Raw genomic sequence first — 24,449 nt, 5'->3', positions numbered from 1 at the left:
CAGATGGTTGACTGTTGTCAAACTACTTCACACTCTACTAGAGCTGGGCGAGCCGCTGAAAGCTCGAGCCGGGCTCGACAAGCAGCTGAAAGCTCGGGCCAGAAGCATGGATTTGGCTCTGCTGAACGCCCGTTGAAAGCCAGAGCCCATAACGAGAAGAGCTTTTATGTACCCTCTGCTGTAACCCACGCTCTGCCCTCCTGCAGAAAGAGTAACAAATAAAGCACTGAGCGCCGGAGGGGGGGGCGGGAACGGGGCTGGAGACACGGAGAGCGGGAGGGGCGCGGGAACGGGGCCGGAGACATGGAGACATGGAGAGCGTGAGAGGCAGCGGGAGGGGGGCGGGAACGGGGCCGGAGACAGGGAGAGCGGGCTCAACACAGAACCCTGCGGAACTCCGACTCCCAGTGGCGGCATCACGGCCGAGCTAGGTGAGGCCCAGACCGTTTGTCGGCGGCCAGCCAGAAATGATCTAAACCAGCTGTACACCGTCCCCCTCAGACCGATCTCATGGAGTCTGGCGAGGAGACCCTCATGGGGGACGGTGTCAAAGGCCGCCGACAGATCCAACATGACAAGCATGGCTTTACCCCCGAGTCCAGTGCCTCTTTGATGGCTTCAGACACCTCCAGAAGCGCCGTCTCGGTGCTCAGATTGGGGCGGAAGCCAGATTGAGTAGAGTGCAGTACATTATGAGATTCCAGAAAGTTGGAAAGCACAATATGCACATGCTTCTCCAGAATCTTCGTGAGCGCAGGGAGGAGAGAGATAGGCCTATAGTTGGCCAGGACTTCCGAATCAAGACCAGGCTTTTTAAGCAAAGGGATGACCATTGCCTGCTTCCAGGCCTGCGGAACCACACCCTGACTCAAAGAGAGATTCAGAAGTGGGTTCACCAGCGGATTTATGACTTCCGCCATTTTTCCCAGGAATTTGGCCGGGCATGGGTCAAGAGGCGACCCAGATTTAAGATTGCCCATAAATGCCAGTGAAGCAGGAACTGAAATAGATGGAAAAGCTACCAAGACTGGACCCAAAGGGGCCTGTAAAACTGATCCATCTTCGGGACTGGCTGGTACAACCGCCGCCAACCGAGGAAAGGAATCTTGAATCAGCTTTATCTTGTTGGTAAAGAAATTTCCAAGATCGGAAGCCCAGGACTCAGAAGGAGCAGCCTGAGTAGCGTTAGATCGAGGGGCCGTAAATTCCCTGACAATTGTAAAGATCTCTTTATAGGAATTAGAAGCGGCCTCAATCCTCCTTGCAAAATAGCCTTTTTTCTCCAGGAGAATATCCCGATGATAGATTTTAACCGCTAGCCTATAGGCATGCCTTGCCTCAGGGTCGTACTGTGAGCGCCAGGCTCTTTCAGCTACCTTGCATTGCCGTCGAGAGACCGACAGCGCTTCAGTAAACCAAGGAGCAGAGACCCGCTTAGGTGTTAATCGAGGGGCCATCACTGGGGCTAGATCGTTTAGCCTATCCAATAGCCATGCTTGCAGGGAGTCTAAGTCCCTCTCCAGATCTCCCGTGAGGGGGCAAGGATGGTCCAGACAGCCTGCGCTAGCATGTCTGGCGTCACCCGATGATATGCCCTAGGAGCACGTCCCTGCTGCTTAGGAGCGGAGCTAGATGGTTTCAAAGTGCCCCGTATCTGAAATTTGGCCAGTCTATGGTCTGACCAGAGCACTGGTAAAAGAGCCGTCACCTCCAAGGGGGACTTAGAAAAGACCTGATCTAGGGTATGGCCCTTATCGTGCGTTGGTCCAAGGAGATAAGGGACAAAGCCAAGAGGGGCCGTAATATCAAACAATTTGGTTGTATCAGGGTCCAATCGCTCATCCATATGGAAATTAAAATCCCCGGCCAGGACACAATGTTCAGCTTTCAAGGCCAGCACCGAGATTACCGACTGGAGCTCATCAAAAAAGGCACCGGCCGGTCCAGGTGGCCTATAAACTAAGAGGCCTTTAAAGGATTGATGAGGTGCCAATGTAATAGAGAAGGCAAGGGATTCAGACCCTGTAATGCCCTCCAAGGGCAGAATAGCGCATGTGGCGCATTTATTCACCACCACTGCCACTCCGCCCCCCCTCCCCTTCGATCTATCCTGCCTAAAAATATTGTAGTCAGGGGGAATAGCTATAGCTATATCAGGGTTCGAGAATTCCCCCAGCCAAGTCTCCGTCAGCATCAGACAGAGCGGCTTTTCCGTCACCAAAAGGTCATAAATATCCAGCGCATGTCTACATGCTGATCTCGTGTTTAAAAACAAACAAAGATACTTCACACAGTCGATCTCTCTGTTTGGTCGAGAGGCCGGGGCAAAGCTGGGAGACCATCCACACCCAGGGCATCGACTCTTGCCCCTATAACGACCGGGAAAAACTCTGTAACAGCCACAGGACCTCTTTTGCAAAGATCGTAACTCAAGCGATGTGTAGCGCAGCGTGACAGGCGCAGAGGTTGACAGACGCGATGGTAGAGCCCCACCCGCCGTTCCGCTCGCCTCCGGGACGCTGACGGGCGCAGACGGGCTGGACTCTGGCGTGACTCCGGCGGTGATCCGGCGTTCCTGCTGCGCGTAGACATGACTTCCTTTAAGAGGAGGTTGGTCGCCTTATCCGCTAGAGCGTGCACCCCACAGCCAACGTCCTACCCTCACCCAATATGGCCGCTACAAAGCGAAGCTGCCGATACTTCAACCACAAGGGAACCGGGACCCGCCAAGCGCGGTGAAAATACATATTAGAGTGCAGGTAAGGGGAGTGCCCCGTAAAAACAGGGGAAAAGAAATAAAATAAAATTAGATACAAAATGAGGATACAATTAAAAGCGCCGCAGTAATTTGTTATAATAGCGCCAGGACTACACACAAGGCAGCGAAGCGCTCCGCACAGGTCTCTTGTCCGCTGGTCAGCAGGACATTGTATGGCAAGACAGAGCCCCCTGGTTACCTCCCTTAAGAGGAGGTTGGTCGCCTTATCCGCTAGAGTGTGCACCCCACAGCCAACGTCCTACCCTCACCCAATATGGCCGCTACAAAGCGAAGCTGCCGATACTTCAACCACAAGGGAACCGGGACCCGCCAAGCGCGGTGAAAATACCTATTAGAGTGCAGGTAAGGGGAGTGCCCTGTAAAAACAGGGGAAAAGAAATAAAATAAAATTAGATACAAAACGAGGATACAATTAAAAGCGCCGCAGTAATTTGTTATAATAGCGCCAGGACTACACACAAGGCAGCGAAGCGCTCCGCACAGGTCTCTTGTCCGCTGGTCAGCAGGACATTGTATGGCAAAAGATCTTCTCAGTACAATGACAGCCATCTGCGACGCCCTGCCTGCCCTTTGAGCTACAGCACCGACCATCCGCAATGCTCTTCCTGCTCCTCTTGGCCTCCTCCAGAGCGAATTAAACTCTTCTTGGTGGACTTTATAAGATAACTTTTTTCAGCTGGACTAACCTGGTCTTTTTATTTGAGGGGAAACAGTCAGCACAACGTGGACTCAGCCATGCATTTTCCCCTATACGCAAGCACTACCACGCTTGCCTTAACGACACATATGCGTGGTTAAGGCAGTGCGCAGTCTAGCTGCTGCTCGGCGGAAGCAGGAAGAAGCCAGTAACAGAGCCAGAGGACACAGTGAGGTAAGTGGGCCTGGGGCTGGGTTTGTATGGGTTGGGGGTCATTTTCAGGTTTGGGGGGGTTGGGTAGTTTTCAGGGTTGTGGGGTCAGGGGAGTTTCCAGGGTAGGGGGAGTCTGGATAGTTTTCAGGGATGGGGTCGGGATAGTTTTCAGGGTGGGGCGGGGGAGTCGGGTTAGTTTTTAGGGCGGGGGGGTCGGGTCATTTTCAGGGCTGGTGGGGGGAGTTGGGGTAGTTTTTAGGGCTGGTGGGGGGGTTGGGTAGTTTTTTGATTAGGGTTTTAGGCCTAAGCGCAGTGGAAGGGGTTGGGGTCGTTTTAGGAACAGCACGAGGGTGGAAGGGGATTGGGGTAGTGTATGCAAAGGGGAAGGTTTTTAGGCCTCAGGGGGGGGGGAATGGAGAGATGGGGTCGTTTTTAGGGGTAAGGAGAGGGTGGGGTAGGTTTTAGGGCTCGGTGGGGGTTGGGTAGGTGGTTCAATTAGGGGTTAGGGTTTTAGGCCTAAGGGCAGTGGAAGGGGTTGAGGTAGTTTTTGGGACAGCGCTGGGATGGGAGAGGGTCGGGTGGGAAGGTTTTGGGCCTCAGAGCGGGGGGAGGGGCAGTTAGGGGGTTTGTAGCTTAGGGTGGGGGAGGGGGATCGTAGTAGTGGCAACATTAGCCAAGCATACCCCTTTACCATTCATGCCTTTACCACAAAATTGCATGGGAAAGGCATGCGTGGTAAAACAGTGCGTGGTTAAGATGCATTCGCGGCTCAGGCTGCGTGGTAGAGGCATGTGTGCTTTAGCCATGCTTACCTCTATCATGCAACCGTATCTCACTCATGCACTCAGTCGGTCTGAACTTATGACTTTCACCCAGTCTTGCTGGATCATATAACCCCAAGTCGTGCTTTGTGCTTTAAGATGCTATACTTGTCTTAAATCTTTGACATTGCATATCTCCGGTTTTCCTGATTGGATTTTTATCATTTTTATTTAAAATAATTTATGATATTTTACTCTATGTTTCTAAATTGGTGTGGGATTTTTCTTGTGCTGTGTTTTAACTTTATCACTGTTTGTGGGCTGCATAAATACTCTACACACTGCCTCTAAGTTAAGCCTGACTACTTTTCTTTGGCAAGCTACCAGAGGCTTAGGCACCGGTAGATTTAGTGGCTTTTAGAAGTTCACCTTACACACCTTACAGAGATTGTGGCTGGTGCTTGAGAAGGGCCTGCACCACCCTCAACCAACAACCTCACAGGCACCACGCCTCATCCTTTTAGTGTTAATCAATTGTTATGAGGTCTGCAATTTGCAATTTACAACTTATACCTTTCACTTAGGTCTTCGGCCTTTTTCAAAGTATCATCATCCTTGGATAATGTAATCTTGTGTCTTATTTATTGTTAACATCATTTGGGATTATGCAACCTTATGCCTTATGTAATAATCCACTTCTAAAGTGAAGCAATCAAATAACATTGGGTAAGGTCCTCGCTATTTAAAAAAGACAAGCATAAATAAATAATTAGAGAACGTTTCTCCACAGACCTAGTTCCCTAAAGTTTTTTAAATGTATGAAATTCCCAAGAATTTCGATGTATGGCTTTCATGTCGGAAAACTCTTTGCAGTCTGTTGTCTCCACAAAATCAATAGATCCTTTCTATCTGTTTTACTGGGAGAGCCCCTCTAACACCTTTTCTCCCATTCCTCCCTCCTTTCCTCTTGTCAAAGCCCTCTATACACCCCGCCTAACCCCTCTTCTCTCACAAACGTTTTTTGTTTCTTAACCTCTGTCCTGTACTTCTGCAACATCATAGTATCTCCACCCCTATCTATACCCTAGTACCTTTGCCAAAATGTAACAAGCAATTTTTCATGAATAGATTTAATCCATGCAGACACATAGATTTTCTTTGTGTAAAAGGTCTTCTTTATTTGAATAAAAAGGAGCCCGCTTCCGGGAGGTCCTTCTCCGCTGGTTCGCAACTTGAACTGCCAGAGTCCAATGTTTGCAACCATGGAGAAAGAACTCAAACGGCAGGGCCAGATTAAATACAAACATACCATGCTTCATATTGAAGCAACATGAGGGAGTGTCTTGAGGAAGACACCAATGCAAATGAAATATTATGATACCAACCTCAGAGTTAAAATTGAACATTTCCAAGTTGGAGACCTAGTGATGAATAAGTCACTGCACAGGGTAATAAAAAGGTGAAATGAAGTCAAAGTCATGAGAGTGGCTAAAGCTTCTCTCAACATTGAAGAGAGAGGATGGTGGAGTGTTGTGTCAGAGTACTCGAGCCTGCTAGTGGGCTTGTGGGGTTCCATTGCTTGGGCAAACCTCGAGCTGTGGAATACTACGAGAGCACACCGGTCTTCGTTATGGAGCGGGGAGGAGGTAGAAGTTCATGGCTCCCCTGTGCTGTGTGGGTTCAAGTTGAGAATAAAGCAAGTTTTTGCTACAAACCGTGTATGCGCTTGCGTTGCAACAATGGCGATGAGCGACTCGAACCCGACGAACCCACTCGCCAGATTCCAGCATTAACGTGTAGTTTATACGTTATATGCATTACAGCACAGGAAGATGCTAGGGATATTCCCTACCACCGCCACCTTCAACCCCTACAGATTGAAGATCTAAAGGTGTGTTTTTCTAAAACTTAGGGTAAACTCTTGTTGGCTTACCAGAAGATAGGTTAACCGTTGAATAAATGCATGCTAATGTGGAGAGGGCGCACGAACAGTGGCAGGAACGTATTTCACTGTGACGTCTTGAGAGCCTCGAATGGGAGTCCATCACAGGTAGCTGCTACGGCATTGACATTGACCCATTAGGGACGTTGGAGCAACTATTTTGGATTGGTCACACCGTCATTGCTGGACAATGGTGCGTCACCCAGTTGTTACAAAAAGGAGTCTACGTCCTCTCATGTGAAACTCCATCAACATTCATGGTAACACGCACACCAACCATGTCACATCGAGAAAGGATAAAGTAACTGCATCTACGCTCTCACACGAGTCTCTCCCATTTCTTCATCCACGGTGACAAGCACGCCAAGCGTGTCACATTGAAGTATTTACAGTTTAATGTGACATATATTTCATGCAAGTCACATCAAGGGATTGACATGGATGCAGCCTTTGCAGAAGGGGACATCTGAGGTACTTTCTAATTTGTTGTGCTCTTTTGGGGCTTAGCACGGGAGTATTTGCAGCAGTAGATGTGCACACAACCTTTTACACAAGTAGGGTCCTTGTGTATTGTTGGTGGCTCAAATTTTAGGGGGCACATATCTGTGCGGAAGGTTTGCAGAAGATTTGGCACTTACTGTTTTTAGTCTGAGGCCATGGCTACCATGAATCTCCCTGCTCCACAACCCTTCATGATTAAGGATGATGAAATAAGTAGCCAAAAATGGGAAGAATGGAAGGATTTCCTTATAAACTATTTAGGCACCTTTGAGAGTAAGGAATTATCACCTGAAAGAAAGAAAAAATACTTTCACATTGTTTACTTCCAGGTGGATTAAGAGTGTACAACCGTATGGAGAAGAAGCTGCGCTCAGGAGGTGAGGGAAATGCGTTCACACTAGCAATAGCGGATTTAGACGCTTATTTTGTTCCGACAGTATGTAAAGCGGTACACCAAACACCGATTCAACTTTCATCACCAGAAAAAGGGGCCAAATCAGAAGATTGAAGACTATGTGGCGGCCTTAAGGAAGTTAGCCTTGTCCTGTAAATTTGAGTGAGATAAGAAGAACAACACGAATCTTCAAGACAAACTTTGGGTCAACGGGGATTAAAGTTTATGCAAAATTAGCACCATTATTAGCAACGCTGAATTTACCCCTAGGTGTGCCAAAACTGTAGTATCAGCTAGCAGATTAGATAGTAGTGAGGATATTGTCAGAATAGTTAAGGGAAATTATTCACGCACGAATGAACAAACTACAAAAAAAAGTTGAGAAACAACCTCTGAAAGAACAAGCATTGGAAATGCAATAGGTCTCGCATTAGGAAAGTTTGAGCAATTGGTATTGTAAATGACACTTTTTTTATTTATGTGTTGGTTTAGAAAATAGCAAAAGTAATAGCTTTGTCAGTTACAATGTCAATAGTTTTAACTTTCGCAAATGTGACACCTATAGCATTTGTAATGCAATGTGTGTTGTATTTACGTGACTTAGATGTATTGATATTGCAAATAACAATGGCTTTTAATTTTGTAAATAATTAATACTTGAATAAAATGTATTGTAATTTATAATGGCAATAGCTTAAACGTTTGTAAATAACTTTTGTGAAGATTATGTTCAGTGTATTTTATTGTGACAAAAATCCAAGAACATTGCATTTGCACCTACACACACACACAGCCACACACACGCACGCACACACACACACACACACACATAGATGTGGTGGTGGTGGATCTGGGGGATATGGTGGTGGTGGATGTGGTGGTGGTGGTGGTGGATGTGGTGGTGATGGTGGTGGATGTGGGGGTGGATGTGGGGGTGGATGTGGTGGTGGATGTGGTGGTGGATGTGGTGGTGGATGTGGTGGTGGAGGTGGTGGTGGAGGTGGTGGTGGATGTGTTGGATGTGGTGGTGGATGTGGTGGTGGATGTGGTGGTGGATGTGGTGGTGGATGTGGTGGTGGATGTGGTGGTGGATGTGGTGGATGTGGGTGTGGTGGATGCGGTGGATGTGGTGGTGCATGTGGTGGATGTGGTGGTGGATGTCATGGTGGATGTGGAGGTGATGGTGGATGTGGTGGTGGATGCGGTGGTGGTGGATGTGTTGGATGTGGTGGTGGATGTGATGGATGTGGTGGTGGATGTGGTGGTAGATGTGGTGGTGGTGGGTGTGGTGGATGTGGTGGTGGATGTGGAGGTGGATGTGGCGGTGGATGTCATGGTGGATGTGGAGGTGATGATGGATGTGGTGGTGATGGTGGATGTGGTGGTGGATGTGGTGGTGGATGCGGTGGATGTGGTGGTGGTGGATGCGGTGGATGTGGTGGTGGATGCGGTGGTGGTGGTGGATGCGGTGGTGGTGATGGTGGATGGGGTGGTGGATGTGGCGGTGGATGTCATGGTGGATGTGGAGGTGGATGTGGTGGTGATGGTGGATGTGGTGGTGGATGTGGTGGTGGATGCGGTGGTGGATGCGGTGGTGGATGCGGTGGATGTGGCTGTGGTGGATGCGGTGGATGTGGTGGTGGATGCGGTGGATGTGGTGGTGGATGTGGTGGTGATGGTGGATGTGGTGGTGGATGTGGTGGTGGATGTGGCATGACATTTTTATTATATACAGAGGGGTACTTATTTTGTACCAATCACTGACCGATGTTAATGTAAGGGTTGTAGATGGTGGGTTGCGCATGCCTTGTTTTCATTTCCATTATAATGACAATAATCCTTTCTTTGACCCTGTGCTCAATCAACGTGGACTGTATTCTAGTGAATACGAGGGGCTTAGATAAAGAAATAGGAGAGGCGAGGAGGAAGGGAAACTGGGGTAAGGAACAAGCGACGGAGGAGAACAAGACGGAGGGCATTGCTGGGGGGAGGAGAAATGCGACACGGGGGGCAGGGGAGGGGGCGGAGCGGGGAGAGCGGCGATGAGGGTGTGAAGGTCTCACATGAGGGGGCGTGGTATCTTAAGTCGGGTTGCTTTGGGAGGCAAGATTAAAAATGTGTAAGCACATCTCTTTCGTAGGGAGTTAAACAAAGTTAAAACAACTGGCTCCAAAGGTTTTGCTTAAGTCTGTGTGAAGTAATTAGCTGTCTGCCTGTGCTTTCTTCCATTGCACTGGCATATAGGTGTTAGGCTCAGATGACTTGAACAAAAGACGGGCTGATGGTCTTTTAAATCAGGCCTTTGTTTCTGCCCAGCTGGATGTTAAAATAAAGCCCCCTCCCTTCCACGCAGGTTAATACAGACAAATGCCGGCACTGCTGAATGATGTCCCAGCGTCCTAAAACGACACCAGAAGAAATTCAGCATGTTTTACTGAGCCAGAAATATCCGCCACATAACCTTTCTCTCCAACACTGTTTGGAATCGATCGGCTGATTTGTAAAATTACAAGTGGTCAGAGGGATAAATCTGACGGCAAAGAAGAAAAGGAACGCGAGGCTTAAGGAGATTAATGTAGGGATGGATTTGACAGAGAAAAACAGATATTTGAGATTATAACATTTCAAAGCAATGTGTCACCCGGAGATGGGGACATTAGATCCACAGAGTAGGAGAGAAAAGAAATTGTTTACTTTTTTGCTTTGGGTTATTTTAGATTTGGGAATTTCGAGCATCATTTGCTTAATGTAAAATCGATTTTTAAAGTGGGGTCCGCAGCACCTACTCAGGGGGTCCTTGAAAATTAAACAATATAAACTTGCTGATAAAATAAAAATGCACATAAATAGCCACATTGAAGAAAAAAAAACTCTATAAATGAAAATAAATGTGAAATTGCAGACAAAGAAATGAAGCTTGTAACTTGGCATGCTTGAGACGCGGCCGTGAAACTGAAAGTACGGCCGACCGGCCGTGAATAATTAGGGGGTGAGAAATGCGCTGGGAGGGCTGCCTTTGATGTGGTAATGCGAGGCAGGCAGGCAGGCGGCTGGTGGCATTGTGCACGCGCTCTTTAGGGCTTGCGCTTGCGCAATGACCTAAAAAGCACATGCACTGCATGGGATCGCCAGTGGAATCGCCAGTTAGGTAAACTCTTGATAAGCCCCTATATATCTCGCTCCCGCTCAATGCGCAAGCGCATTGAGATAGGTCGCTCGACCTAACAAGCATTTACAATGCAATGGTTTTGCCTTTGTTAAAGTTAGAGCTATTGGCATTGCTCTTGACATTTTTTTTATTTATGTTTTTTTTAACATAAATAAATGGCATTGTCATTTACAATAGCAGGGCATGGCACAGGGAAGGGGGGCGAGGAGAGACAAAGGAGAGCTGCGGGCTCAGGGAAGGGGGGGCGAGGAGAGACGAAGGAGAGCTGCGGGCTCTTGTTGTAATGCTTGCATGGATGAGTTGGTGCATGCATGGGTGCACGCATGGATGGGTGTATGGATGTGTCTATGGATAGATGCATAGATGCATAGATGGGTGGATGGATGGATAGATGCATATATACAGCCAATCCCTCAACAATTTATGCAATCCACCAACCCATCCAACCAACAACCCATCCATACATCCACCCATACATCATGCATACATTCATCCATCATGCATCCATCCACCCACTGTGTCCCACTCCGACCCCTCTAACTACAGCAGTCACTACCCATCATGCAGTCCATTAACAAATACGGACGGTAACTACAAAGCTGCGTAAATGTTCACACTATGTAACTAGCCAGGATTATGCGCCATGTATTAGGAGCACCATACTTACACAACGCCTTAAAAGCTCACCCAATATGTCCCATAAAGGCTAAACTACAATCAACACCCTTACATCCTCCAAGTTGGGCAACCAGTAATTTAACACAAAATGGAACGCATAACGGCCTAGAAGCAAGCAGTATGTAAATGACACAGCGAAGATTCCCGTTTCACCTTAAGTACACATTTGACCTCGCAGTATGTAGGGAAGCTGTATATAAACATCAGTATAATACAGGATATGGGGTATGTTGCCTAACCTAAAAAACCTCACCATCCACCACAACACTGCAAACGTGTATGCAAAAATAAAAACATCTGCCTATTTAGGATTTGTATATGTTTTGTGACTTGCACATGCCGACCAGGGCTATTCCACCCATAAAACGAACACGTCTGTCTATTGGCAATCAAAAACAAAGTACGGCTATCAATCACTACAGCAATCAATCTGTGGGTAACAGGAGAGTAGGGGGGCCCGGCCAAAACTTACTGTCAACAGCTCAAACATAGAAACCGTGAATGGGCGGGGCCTTGTCCAATGAAGCAACCATGTTGGGGTCAGGCGAAATGTCAATACCGCATCAAAATGTAACAAGCCGGTGGGATCGTCTACAAAACATTTATATAGCAATGACATTTCGCCTGACTGTGGAATGGCCGCAAAACAGGACAACAGGTTTTAAGGCATGCGCATTATGTTTTCTAGCTGCCTGGGTCTCTCGAACAGAAGAGGTTCTCTCACTCCTTCACGCGCACACAAGGAAAGGAATGCAGGAAAGGGTCGCGCACAAGGGTAGGGAAAGAGATTCTTCTTTTACCTTGAGAAGATAACTGCCGGACGCTATTCACAAACTGCTCCAGGGCAGACGCCATCTTCGCAGCCACCACCTCCTCCTCCTAGCTCTCTATCCTGTAGAGGGGCTCAGGGATCCACTGGCTGCCGGAGCCAGTGGGGGAGAGGAGTGAGGGGAGCCACACCAGTTGCGCTGAGAGCTCAGCTCTCGGCAGCAGCAGTCACGAAGCTTCAGCCGTTGGGTAAGCGTGAAAACCTTCCCCCACTGCGCATGCGCTCTGTCTGTGTGAAGGGAGTTGACTAGCTGACCCACGGAAGCCGACGAGGATCGATTGGAAGATTTTGTTGTTGTTGTAATTTTAGATAACGCGAACTCAACCCGAAGGTTTTGAGACCCATCACATGAGCATTTACATTACACAATGTCTTTTAGACGAATTTGTTGAACTTTAAAAGTGCACCCGCTTTCCCCTGGTTCCTGCGCGTCACTGCTTCTGCTCACGTTTTACATCTGAGGATGGAGTCCTTGACCGCGGCTTTCGGAGTTATGCATGTTTATGTGATTCATTTTATTTTCCTGCGTTTGCATAGGACACAGCATTCCCTACTCTGTGGGCTTTTTCTGGCACAGATGGTTGACTGTTGTCAAACTACTTCACACTCTACTAGAGCTGGGCGAGCCGCTGAAAGCTCGAGCCGGGCTCGACAAGCAGCTGAAAGCTCGGGCCAGAAGCATGGATTTGGCTCTGCTGAACGCCCGTTGAAAGCCAGAGCCCATAACGAGAAGAGCTTTTATGTACCCTCTGCTGTAACCCACGCTCTGCCCTCCTGCAGAAAGAGTAACAAATAAAGCACTGAGCGCCGGAGGGGGGGGCGGGAACGGGGCCGGAGACACGGAGAGCGGGAGGGGCGCGGGAACGGGGCCGGAGACATGGAGAGCGTGAGAGGCAGCGGGAGGGGGGCGGGAACGGGGCCGGAGACAGGGAGAGCGGGAGAGGGGGTGGGAACGGGCAAAAAAAAAAAAAAAAAGCAAGCACTCACCTGGACTTCTTCCGGGTGCCGTCAATACCGGACCAGATTCGGGGGCATTCCCGAGAACAGGCTTTCGGCTGACGTCACCAAAAGGGAAAAATTCTCGGGAACGCCCCCGAATCTGGTCCGGGATTGACGGACAGAGCTGTCTCCCAATGGCTAGCCTCCATTTATGGAGCTAGCCAATGGGAGGAGGGGGCAGATACCAGACCCCACAGAGCAAAACATAAGATTTTTCCTAGTGTATGCCTACTTCGTACGCATTTGCTAGGCAAAACCTAAAAAGGGGTACAAACAATGTCACAAGGAGACTTTTTCTGATTTAAGAGGGAAATGTTACCGTTGTGGTAATTTTTCACATTTAGCACATGATAAGAAATGTCCTATCTTAGGTCAGAAGTGTGCTAAATGCAAGTTAACAGGTCATTATGCGTGCATATGTGGCCAATCGAAGTCTGTGAAGTGTGTGGTTGATGAGTATGAACATGGGATGAGAGTTTCGAATCGGACGGTGAAGACTCATAAGTCCTCTGTTTACATGAAGAATGTTGTGGTGCAGGAAGCAGACAAAGGAAAACAAGCATTTGCAATGCAATAGGTCTCGCAGCATTAAAGTTTGAGTTACTGGCATTGTAAATGACAATGCTTTACATTAATTTTTTTTTATTTGCAATTGGTATATAAACATTGTTTGTGAGTGGTTAGCTGTTGCTTATGCTAATCTAAGTTGGCAGTAATATAGAGTGCTAGTCTTGCTTGTTATAAGCATGCTGATTTAAAGCGCTCTGATACCTGCGGGTAAAGTTTGCGCTATATAAAAGTGAAAACTAATAAATAAATAAAAAACAGCCTACCTGTACCACGTCCGTTCTTATGACAGAAGCATGCACAAAGAGAGAAGGGATAGAGGTGTGCACACACAAGGAAGCAGGGACGTGCACACATGAAACAAGGAAAGCGCAGAGGTACGCATAAACGCGGGGCACGGGGAGGTAGAGGGATGCACCCAAGAGAAGCTGAGAGGTGCAAGCGGGGATGGGGAGGCACATGGATGCGCACAGCACGAAAGAGACAGGGAGTGTACAGGTGCACAGAGGAATGCATAGGAAGGCGTAGAGCTGCACAGAGCGGTAGGCAGAGAGGAGTGCACACAAGCGAGGCTAAGAGGTGCAGCAGGAGGGGCAGATTCTTGCACATAGAGGTGAGGACACAGGGGTGTAAGGGTGGACACTGGAGGGCATAGGGAGGCACAGAGATGCATACAGCACCAGGAGTCAAAGCGTGCCTGTAGTAGAAGCTCGCTGGTCAGAGGGTAATCCTAGGGGCTGTTGCCAAAGACATTTGCATGATTACATTTGACATTGAAAATGCTCTCCCCTGCTGCATCGTGGAGCTCTTTTAAGGATGGACCTTCTCAGTTATCCAAGGGGGAAGAAGGCTCTTTGGATCACTGTGCCAACCACAGGGGAGATGCTTAGGTCACTGCTAAGGTGTGGCAGCAGTGGGGGGGAAGGAAGATGTGAGGTTTATATTCAAGAGCATAGTAGTTAACTTGTGCTGGTGGGGCTGGCTGGCCCCACCAGCACTCATTTGAGGGGAACAGGACTCTTTGGAGTTCTCCAGCGGGCGGGAAACCACTGAAAAGCTTCATTGGGAGGCTGGTGTGTAGCCTTCATAGTTCTTCCAGGCGTACTTAAGACATGTTGCGCTGGTGGTGATACATAATAATTAGAGTGGATAGGTTGTCTAGCCTGGATCAGCAGAAATGGATCAGCAGAAATGAATCAGCAGTAATGGAAAGAGACTGCCAGGTATGAACCAAGACTGCAGACCCTGTACGTGACAGACGGGGAGCAGATTGGTTATACTCAACAGTACAGTCGAGCAAGAGCCAGTCTGTGTGTGTTTCCATTTACATGGGTCATTTTATAGTTGCACATATGAAAACATGTGTCTGTCCAGAACGGACCAGGACACTAAGCACACATAAAGGGTGCTTGGTCCTTGGAGCTACATGTCCTGATCCTGAAAGGATCGCCAGGGTCTAGGTCAAAACGTGCTTGCAAATGTAGCACACGTCCTCCTTATGCAGGCCCTACATAATTTTAAGAAGTTCAATCTCTGAGTTTAGCACCAAAAAAAGTGAAACCATTTGGCGAAGGACCTTTCTGAAAGGAGGGTGCAAAAAACAAACCGAGGAAGTACTGTCAAAAACACCAATTGATACAAAACGGGAAGGGGACATATGGGATTGTGAGAAAAAGGTCACCAGGCATAAAAATGCGAGACCGGTTGCATTGAAAATGCTTGGTTTTTTGGGCGGTTTTATAAAGCGCAAACTCAACCGGAAGGTATTGGAGCGCTTTACATGACCCCTTCTGTGTGCGCACTAGGACCTGCAACCCCTGTAGTCTCTATCCAGGACTCTATGGTTTTGCTCTTCCTGCGTATGCCCATCTCAAGAGTGGGTAATTTGCTAGGCCCCGCTGCTCATGCTGCAACATTTATTTAGATATTCTAAAGCAGACAAACTGTATATAATAATTGCGAAGCAGCTAATATGATTAATACCACTAGATGGCGCCGGAAGCTACATCAGCTCTGTTCCCGTTCCTTGAAGGACTATTTTTTAAACAAAGAAAAGCAAACCTTTTCTGGGGCTCACAAAGTTTTCCGACATGCCCCACTGTGCCCAGTATGGCGGACTCCGTGTCACTGGTTCATGTAATTCAAAGTCGTTATGTAAGGCAACTGGCTCTTTTGTAAAGCGCTCTGACACCTTCGGGTAATGTTTGCGCTATATAAAATCGCATTAAATAAAATAAACGGTGACGGTGTGTGATGAGAGCCGATATCGTCTGGCACACGGTGGCAATGCGCGAGTTATAAAGTCTGCTGTATATATTGAAAAAACAACTGTTTTCAACATGCACTTGAGTAGCGAAACCGAAACTTACCAGCCGCGCGTCGTGATCTGTCTACGTTACAAGCTCACGCGCGCAACCCAATCCGAAGGCGCGCGGCTGAATCTGCCTCTGCCATTGACAATGCTGCGCGCGTGGCCAGCTCTTGTCTCCACTCGTTGTCGGCTGAGCCGACAGCTATAGTCCTCGCTGCGAGAGGGCGCTTTCGCCAAAGCGAGACCTAAAAACAGTGTGTGAGATTGTGGTGGGTGGTGTGCAAGTGACCCTTATGGCTGATTCGGGCTAACTGTACACCATCATCAACAAAAAAACTTGAGAAGAATTCTTGTAAGGGAAAATTAGTAAGGAGTTAGAAAAGGCTGATGTGCACTTGGTGAGTCATACTGGTGAACACATTGATTTACTGGGCTATCACAAGCTGACATTTGAATTTAAAGGAAGTCAAGCAGAATGTAAACTGTACGTGTCCTTTTCTGGACCTTGTGTGTTAGGTTAGAGGGATCAAGGAGAGTTTGAAATACTATTTGATTCCAACAGTCCTGACCCAGTGTTAAGTGTTAACGAGAGGAAAAAGAGCTGTGTGGAAAATAGGTATCTAAATTTCCTAACGTGTTTACTGGCAGTATAGGTGAACTCAAAGGATTCTCCCACAAAATAATCTTGAAAGAGGACGCATGTCCATGCATCCACAGGGTAAGGAACATTGCCATGAGTGTCAAGGAAGACATGGTTAGTGAAATCCAGAAACTAGTGGATAGTGAGATAATAGAGCGTGTTGAGTCCTCAGATTGTATCTCCCCCTTGTCGTAGCGTGCAAGCCTAATGGCCAGATCCGTTTGTGTGTGGACCTAAGAGAGCTCAATAAGAATATTTTTCTTGATATGTTTCCTCTCCCTAGGATTTCGGAATTGTTATCTGCCACTAGGAACATGGAATGGTTCTACATGATAGATTTAACCCTTGCATACCGCCAAGTGCTCCTGCATAAAATCAGCAGATATTTAACTGCTTTTGTCACCCCGATTGGTATTTTCCAGTTCAGGCAGGATCCCTTTGATTTGGCATCCGCTACTGCCATGTTCCAACGTCTCATCCACTTAATATTTAAGGACATGAAGAACATAGTCTTCTTCCAAGACGAAATTCTTATCATCGGTAAAAACAGAGAGGAACACAATAAGGTCTTGTTGGAGGTACTAAGAACTTTGGAATTGAATGGGTTGACGGCAGAAAAGTCCAAATACAAGCTTGCTAGGAAGAGCGTAACATACTTGGGGCACAAGATAGGCTCATTAGGAATTTTCCCCAAGTCTGAATTAGTAGATGCCATCAGGAAAGCGCCTGCACCTCAGAATATAGATGAGGGCAGGTCTTTCTTGGGATTGGCCGAATTTTATTCGAACTTCGTCTACAATTTTTCTCACAAAATGTTTTGTACTAGGCACCTACTCAAAAAAGGAAATAAGTTTGAATAGACTGAGGAATGTCAGCTCAGTATGGAATGCATCAAGAGAGATATTTGTTCTGAACCAGCACTTCAAGGTTTTGAACCCACACTTAAAAGTTTCATCACGACAGACGCAAGTCGTAGATGCCTGGGAGCTGTTTTATCCCAGATGCAAGAGGATGGAATCGATGGCGTGATTGCATTTGCATCTAGAGCACTCACCTCAATGGAGGAAAAGTATTCTATGATTGAGAGAGAGGCCCTGGGTTGTGCCTGGGGACTCAAACACTTTAGACAGTATCTATGGGGGACCTGCGTCACAGTGAGAACAGACCACAAACCACTCACCAAGGTCCTCACATCTCAAGATTTGAATAATGTGTCTCCCAGAATTTCATGCATGTCTGTACAGCTTTTGGACATAGTGTATGAAATCAAGTATGTGCCTGGGGTACGTAACAGAATTGCAGATTTTCTGAGCAAATGCTCATTACCAGTTATTGATGAAACTAAGAATGAATGGGACAACTGGTTAGTAGCGACAATTTTTGGGAAGGAGTTAAAAGATTGGATCAAGAGCATTACTCAGGATGAGGAATTCATTGCAGTTGTTGAATACATTCACAGTGGGTGGCCTGAGAAAGCTCCTTTACGTACAAATGTGATTGCTTTCTGGGTAGCAAGGAATTAATTGTCCATAGAAGAAGAATTGTTGCTCTGGGGTGGCAAATTGGTTCCACCAAAAGTATTCTGTGACAAGGTGATCAAGCTTTGCCACGAAGGACACCTAGGTATTGTGAAAAGCAAGTGTAGAGTTAAACACTCACACAAGTGGCATGGAGTAGACAAATATATTGAAAAGGGCATCCATGAATGTGTTGAGTGCATTTATTTGGCTAAGAGTTTAATTACCTTCAAACGGACCTTACACCCCTTTGTTGTTACTAGCATGCTGTGGGAGAGAGTTGGTATTGATATTTTTGGTCCAGTAAGAGGCATGGATGGATTACAAAAATACATTTTTGTAATGATTGATCATTTTTCTAAGTGGCCAGTGGCCAAGGTAGTTGAGAGGGCGGATTCAGAAAACCTGTTGTGTTTCTTAGGGGAAGTATTTGTACATGAGGGTCTACCTAAGGATTTGGTTTCAGACAATGGAGGAAAGTGTGTTGGAGAGTGCTTCAAGAAATGTATAAGAGAGACAGGAACTGTGCACAGAACTACATCTCTTAACCATCCAGAAGGGAATGGAAGCATTGAGCACTCCAACAGGGTGATAAAAGGAATGATCGAATTGGCATACAGTAATGAAAAGGATTGGGAGGATGAGTTGAGGAAGACTGTGAGTGCATACAGAATTACCCAGTGTGAGTCCACAGGCCATTCCCCTTTTGAGATGATAAAAGGGCGATCACCACGTACTAAGGACAATATGGGATGGTTGAGTTGTACTAAAATTGTCTCTTGGTCTGCAAAGGAAGTGAAAAATTCCCTTGAAATTAGTCAGGCTAAATTAAAAAACAAGTATGATGTGGCACACAAGGCAAGAAGAGTGAGCTTGCGGGTGGCTGATGTTGTCAAAATAAAGAAAGGAAGGTTGGCACGGAAGGGTGAAAGTAAGTTCTCTACCCCTCTTAAAGTAGTGAAGATACTATGCAATTCTTCTCTACTCAGTGATGGCATGGTATGGCATGCAAATCGAATTGCAATTTTCAAAGGGATTGTCAAGGAGGTTCAAGAGGAGGTGGTGAGGGGCAAGAACTCCAGTCATGGCACTGTGTTGAGGCACAGGTAAAAACATTTGATTGGGTCACAGATGTGGTCTCAACCAAGGAAGTGAGCAAACCAAACTTGAAAGTTCATTTGCCACAAGAGTACGAGTGGAACTGCGTGTGGAAATGGTGAAGATGGTGTACACATGAATGGGAAAAATACAAAGAGTGAGGAGGTCACCTGAGCAAGACAGACTTGTGTCAAACCCAAAAGATTAGAAGATCATATTTCACACATATACAATTAATTGTTACTCTTTATTTATGTATGCTTCATTTTAGATCTTATTGTATTTTGTAGTCCTTTTAGTTTGTAGTTATTTAGGTGTGTTAGTTCTTAATGTAATGCTTTAGTTTACCTTTGATTTGTAAGGAGGGGGAAGTGTTGTGTCAGCGTACCCGAGCTTGCTTATGGGCTTGTGGGGTTCCAGAGCTCGGGCAAACCTCAAGCTGTGGAATACTATGAGAGCACAGCGATCTTCGTTACGGAGCTGGGAGGAGGTGGAAGTTTATGTCTCCCCTGTGCTGTAAGGGTTCAAGTTGAGAGTAAAGAAAGTCTTTTCTACAAACCGTGTACGCACTTGCAACATGAGGGAGTGTCTCAAGGAAGACACCGACGCAAATGAAATATCATGCCAACCATGGGGTTTAAATGAAAGATTTCCAAGTTGGAGACCTCTCTCTCGTGCTTGCTTTATTGATGGACTGCACGATTACTTAAAATCTTTACAGTATAAAAACATAATGAACATCCCCCCCCCCCCCCGACGTGCCCCATCCACACATAAGAGTAGGTATCCCTTGGGGTTAAAATAGTGACAATTAATACTGCTTAATTGTCCAGAGCAGAGTTCTTTTAAAAGGAGGAGAGTGTGATCGCTCCATTGTTCCACAACAGATGAAGAGAGGCGCATAGAAGTTCAGTGGAATCAATTCATACACCAAAGCCGGTTGACGATAGGTGGGTTCCTCGTTGGGCCCTTAGACCAACCAAGATTAAATGACTGGGGCCGATGAATTCCAGTTGCTTGACAGACACCCGCTAAATTAGCTGTGAGCTAGCATCATTGGGGCCACCGGTGGAGCGCAGACCCCAATTTCGGAACCCTTAGGATTAGTGGCCGTTAAATAGGAGTCGAGAGTCATTTTTACCAGATGTATGAATTTCCCAACTCTGGCTATCAGACAGGTCGTGGAGACAGAGAGGCACCAGTCCGAGGCCTCTCTGCAGGTTCTGTAGCCTAAATTCCGTAAGGTCGGACGCAACAAGCGATGGCGATCGTTGGCCAACTTTGGGCAACAACACAGCAGGTGTAGCCAGGATTCTTTGCGATAATTGCATAGCCGACAGGATATGGCGCCATCCGTTCGTGCCCATTTAGGGTTAAAGTCCACGGTCCTGAGGACCAAGAGGCGAAAATACAGAATTTTCTTTCTCGTATGGGTGGAAACAGAGTCTTGCAGGTATATTTGGGGTTTACCAGAGACATATGATTTGTCCAGGGCCTGAGTTAGTGGGTTGTGCCGAAGGGATGCAAGGTCAAGCCCCAAAGAGATAGTCTGGACTTGTCGCTTAACGGCTTGGGCCCAGGCTGAGAATGGAATCTCATGCAAGGGCAGGCTCCTTCTCTCGATTTTCAGTGCATCAATGGCTAGTTCCACCTTGGAGTGCCATGGGGAGCCCACTTCACCAAAGATTGTTTTTAGGAAGTGCTTTAGAGTGTGTTCTGGCGCTTTCAATACTCTAATATAGGATTTTAACAGGTCCCTCAGTAGTGCCAGCTCTGGTCGCTTAAGGCCTATTTCTAGCCTTAGCCTGTTGTTCCTTGCATGTCTGGGGGCCTGTAGCACCATCTTGTAGGCTTTCGCCTGGGCAGCATTGACACCTTGTTGGAGACCTAGTGATGATTAAGTCACCGCACATGGTAAGAAAAGGTGAAACAAAGTTCTCTGCTCCAGTGAAAGTCATAAGAGTGGCTGAAGGTTCTCTCAACATTGAAGGGAGAGGATGGTGGAGCAAAAGGGCTGTGGTTAAACTTAATCAAGAACAAGCTGGCGGGTGCGGGAGCATTTATGTAGAAGCGACCCAAGTGAGTGCGGTGGAAAGCCAAATGAACTTTAATGGAGGACTTTCTACAGGAGTAATCCGGCAGATACCTCTTGCGAGAAGGTATGCAACCACTCTCGAAGCGAACAAAGGCTTCTCAGGGTGCAATGTGGGTGGTGGGCTTCTTTCCCGGTATAGATTTTATATCTCAATCAATGTATTGCAGAGCTATCTTTCAGCTTAGACAGATCTCACAAGTTGAGACACTAGACCTACCAACTTGTATCACAGAAGGTTTACAGATTCAGTTAACAGACATATTTATAATGCTGCACAAATATTACAGGCTGTAGCTTCAGACAGGAGTAGTCAAATAATGTAAGGGGTTCATCCTGTAGGTGCTGTGGGAAGGGCTAACAATCATGTACAATAGTATTACAAGGGCCCCAATTGGTCATGGATTATGACAACGATTTAAATATTTTTATATTTAAATATTTTGTATGCTTGGATGCAATTGAACGTAATTTGTGTTGACCTCAATCAATTTCTATCAACCAATGTATTCATTTTGTGCACTCAGAGGTTACCTTAATTCAAATGTTGCATTACAATCATAGATAATTTGCTTTAAAACCATATGTGTCAAGCTCTACGCCCCGTCATTCAACCATTGAAATTCATACTCTTCAATTCTTACATTTGTATGAGATTTAACATATATATATCATTCAGTCCTCCAGATTCTTGTATTGTCGTGACAAGCCAGCATTCCAGAATCTTCACATATATCTTGGGATTTCGATTTTGAAAACGAATCTGCAGTTCCTGCCACCACTGTCCTTCTTTTGTTTCTTGCTTTTGGATGTCATATATATACCCTAGCATGTAGGCGGCTCCCCAGATACCATTTCCTTCACAACACCTGCCCCCACCATCTACTTTTTCATACTCACATCCTTCTTTCCAGTCTGAACAGTTCTATTGTAAGGTTATTCTTGAAGGATAATTCCTGCACTGGACTGAGCTCGTAGTTCCTGGTGTGAAGTACCCCCTCCCCCAAGACAGTCTGTTTTCTTTTGGATACAGAATATCCTGGTGAGTAAATTGAATCACGTGCCATGTGTCAACACGTAGACTAGAAACAGGTTCTTGCAGTATGCAGCTCTGCATTATTGGTTGACTCACCGCTGTTCCATTATAAAGGCTAGTCGGACGAAATAATCCTGTGTCTACAAGGATCACACAATAGGAGTTTGTTTCTTTGTTGACCTTAAACGCTGCATTTTCTCCATCCACGTAAATAACAAGTTTACCTGTAACGTTCGCCTTGATCTACAGACTTCTCTAAGACAACTGCCTGGGAATCTTAATAGTTACCTACAAATTTTGAGATTGTTTTCTCACATCAAAAAAGTTTACTGGTCAATGAGCTGATCCAGCGCCAATCAGGGATTGATAATCGATAATAACATAACACAGGCCCATACACATTTACCCCACATAATCTGCTGAATGACGCTGTATTTAGTTTCAAGACTAAATGAACACTAGTAAATCAGTTGTTCATTATACAGGCTCATATCTAACACTCTAAATACCTAACTGAGCCTGCATATCAACTTCTTTCCTCTGGTCGATGGACCTAAAGTTGAGAAGTTGATGGTAATAATAGTACTATTTATCTATCTATCTCACTAAATAACCACACACTCAGTGTGAGGTTAATAGTGTTTATCACCAAATAATGTAAAAATAAGAGCTCAAACATGTACAGAAGATCACAAGGCAAACAATGCATTAATCACGGAGAGAAAAAACATATATGTGTCAAACTCATATCAAAATGAATAAATTCACATGAAGGAGTGGATAGGCAAAGAGACAAAAGTTTCAGAAATAAAATACATTTGCAAATTATTATGCAAAGTACTTATCATTCAGCTAATACTAACCCGAGGAACTAGGGAAATACCATCCCCTGGCCACGGAGATAGTAGGGGGTCCCCTGAGACAGGTTCCGGGAACAAAGAGTATCAGGATACGGGTGACAGGACAGGAACATGGAAACAGGTAGGCCTCAGCAAACCGACGGACATCGACTATCTCCGTCTAAGATTCTCCCAATCGCTCGCTCGCCACCATAACCACACCCCCTAGGGCACCCCTAAACCTACCCTAAAACCTACGTGTCCAACCCACAGTAGTTGAAACATTTGCGAAAACTCAGTCTCTCATTGGCTGATTCGGGGGGTGTTCTATCACACCACCATAGTTATGATCATGTTTTCTTAGTGTTGTTTGTCTAGTACACTTTCTCATTACATTATCCACACATTTCCTCTGGAAGGTAACATGTTACAAAGTTCTACATTTTTAGTATTCAGCACTGTCACTTTGGACAAAAGAAGTTTGTACACTTCCTTTCATTCTCATGGCCGTCTTTCCGTTACCTGGCAGACACGCAACGTTCTTTTTGAAGGTAATCAGCCACTGCCTTCTCTCCACTCTCTGTCAGAGCTCGGTTTTCAGTGTATTATTTCATATTTGTCCAATTAACTCTTAGCATTCATGCAGAAATATAGGCCTATACTTTTCTCTAAAATGAATGAAAACACAGACGTTATTAATTTCACGAAATGTACTTCTCACTGTTTACCTTCCACCATTGCACTAACCCCATGTTATTGTTCCTAACATGAGCATTAATGTGCAAAAGCAGCATTATTTTATTAAACTTAGAAGCAGAACGAAAATGCAGCCTTGTCTTTCGTGCATTATTTTAGCATTAGTGCGCGCATGTGCAAGGCATTTCCCGGTGTGTTCATGTTGGTTTCACAGCACACTATTAGTAAATGTTACTGGGGAGTTAATCCAAGCAGGTTTTATTTTCTCAAAACCCTGCTCCATCAGCTCAATCGAGGGAATTTGGGAAGGCTTGGTAATCTGAATGCCTCAATGGACTTTGTAAATCAATCTATGGTAACTGACAAGTAACCTGTCCATGCACTCACTCCATTTTCCTTCATGATCTCCTTGCGTTGTAATGATGATTATGTTGTTCGGAAGAAATAAAGTAGAAGAACATTTGCTTCAAGTAAACTGATGAAAAACGGAAAAAAAAATCTTATTTTGTATTTTTTAAAATTCTTATATAGTGCAGACCTCAATAGTGGGGGTGACAGTGATTTACTTTGGGCATTTGACACATAATGGTAAGCATACATGTTAAACATATCATAGAGATAACATTACTATTTTGGGCACTGCACAAGAGCTTCAACTCATCTTTGGATATGGCAAATTGGGAGGGTCTAGCATAAACTATATCATAGAAACATATCAAATGTACTGATTTTAATGAAGGTAAGAACTGTG

The sequence above is a fragment of the Lissotriton helveticus genome, chromosome 5_1, assembly GCF_964261635.1.
Source record: "Lissotriton helveticus chromosome 5_1, aLisHel1.1, whole genome shotgun sequence".
In the NCBI taxonomy this organism is placed as follows: Eukaryota; Metazoa; Chordata; class Amphibia; order Caudata; family Salamandridae; genus Lissotriton; species Lissotriton helveticus.
Note: the sequence above shows the minus strand (reverse complement) of the source record.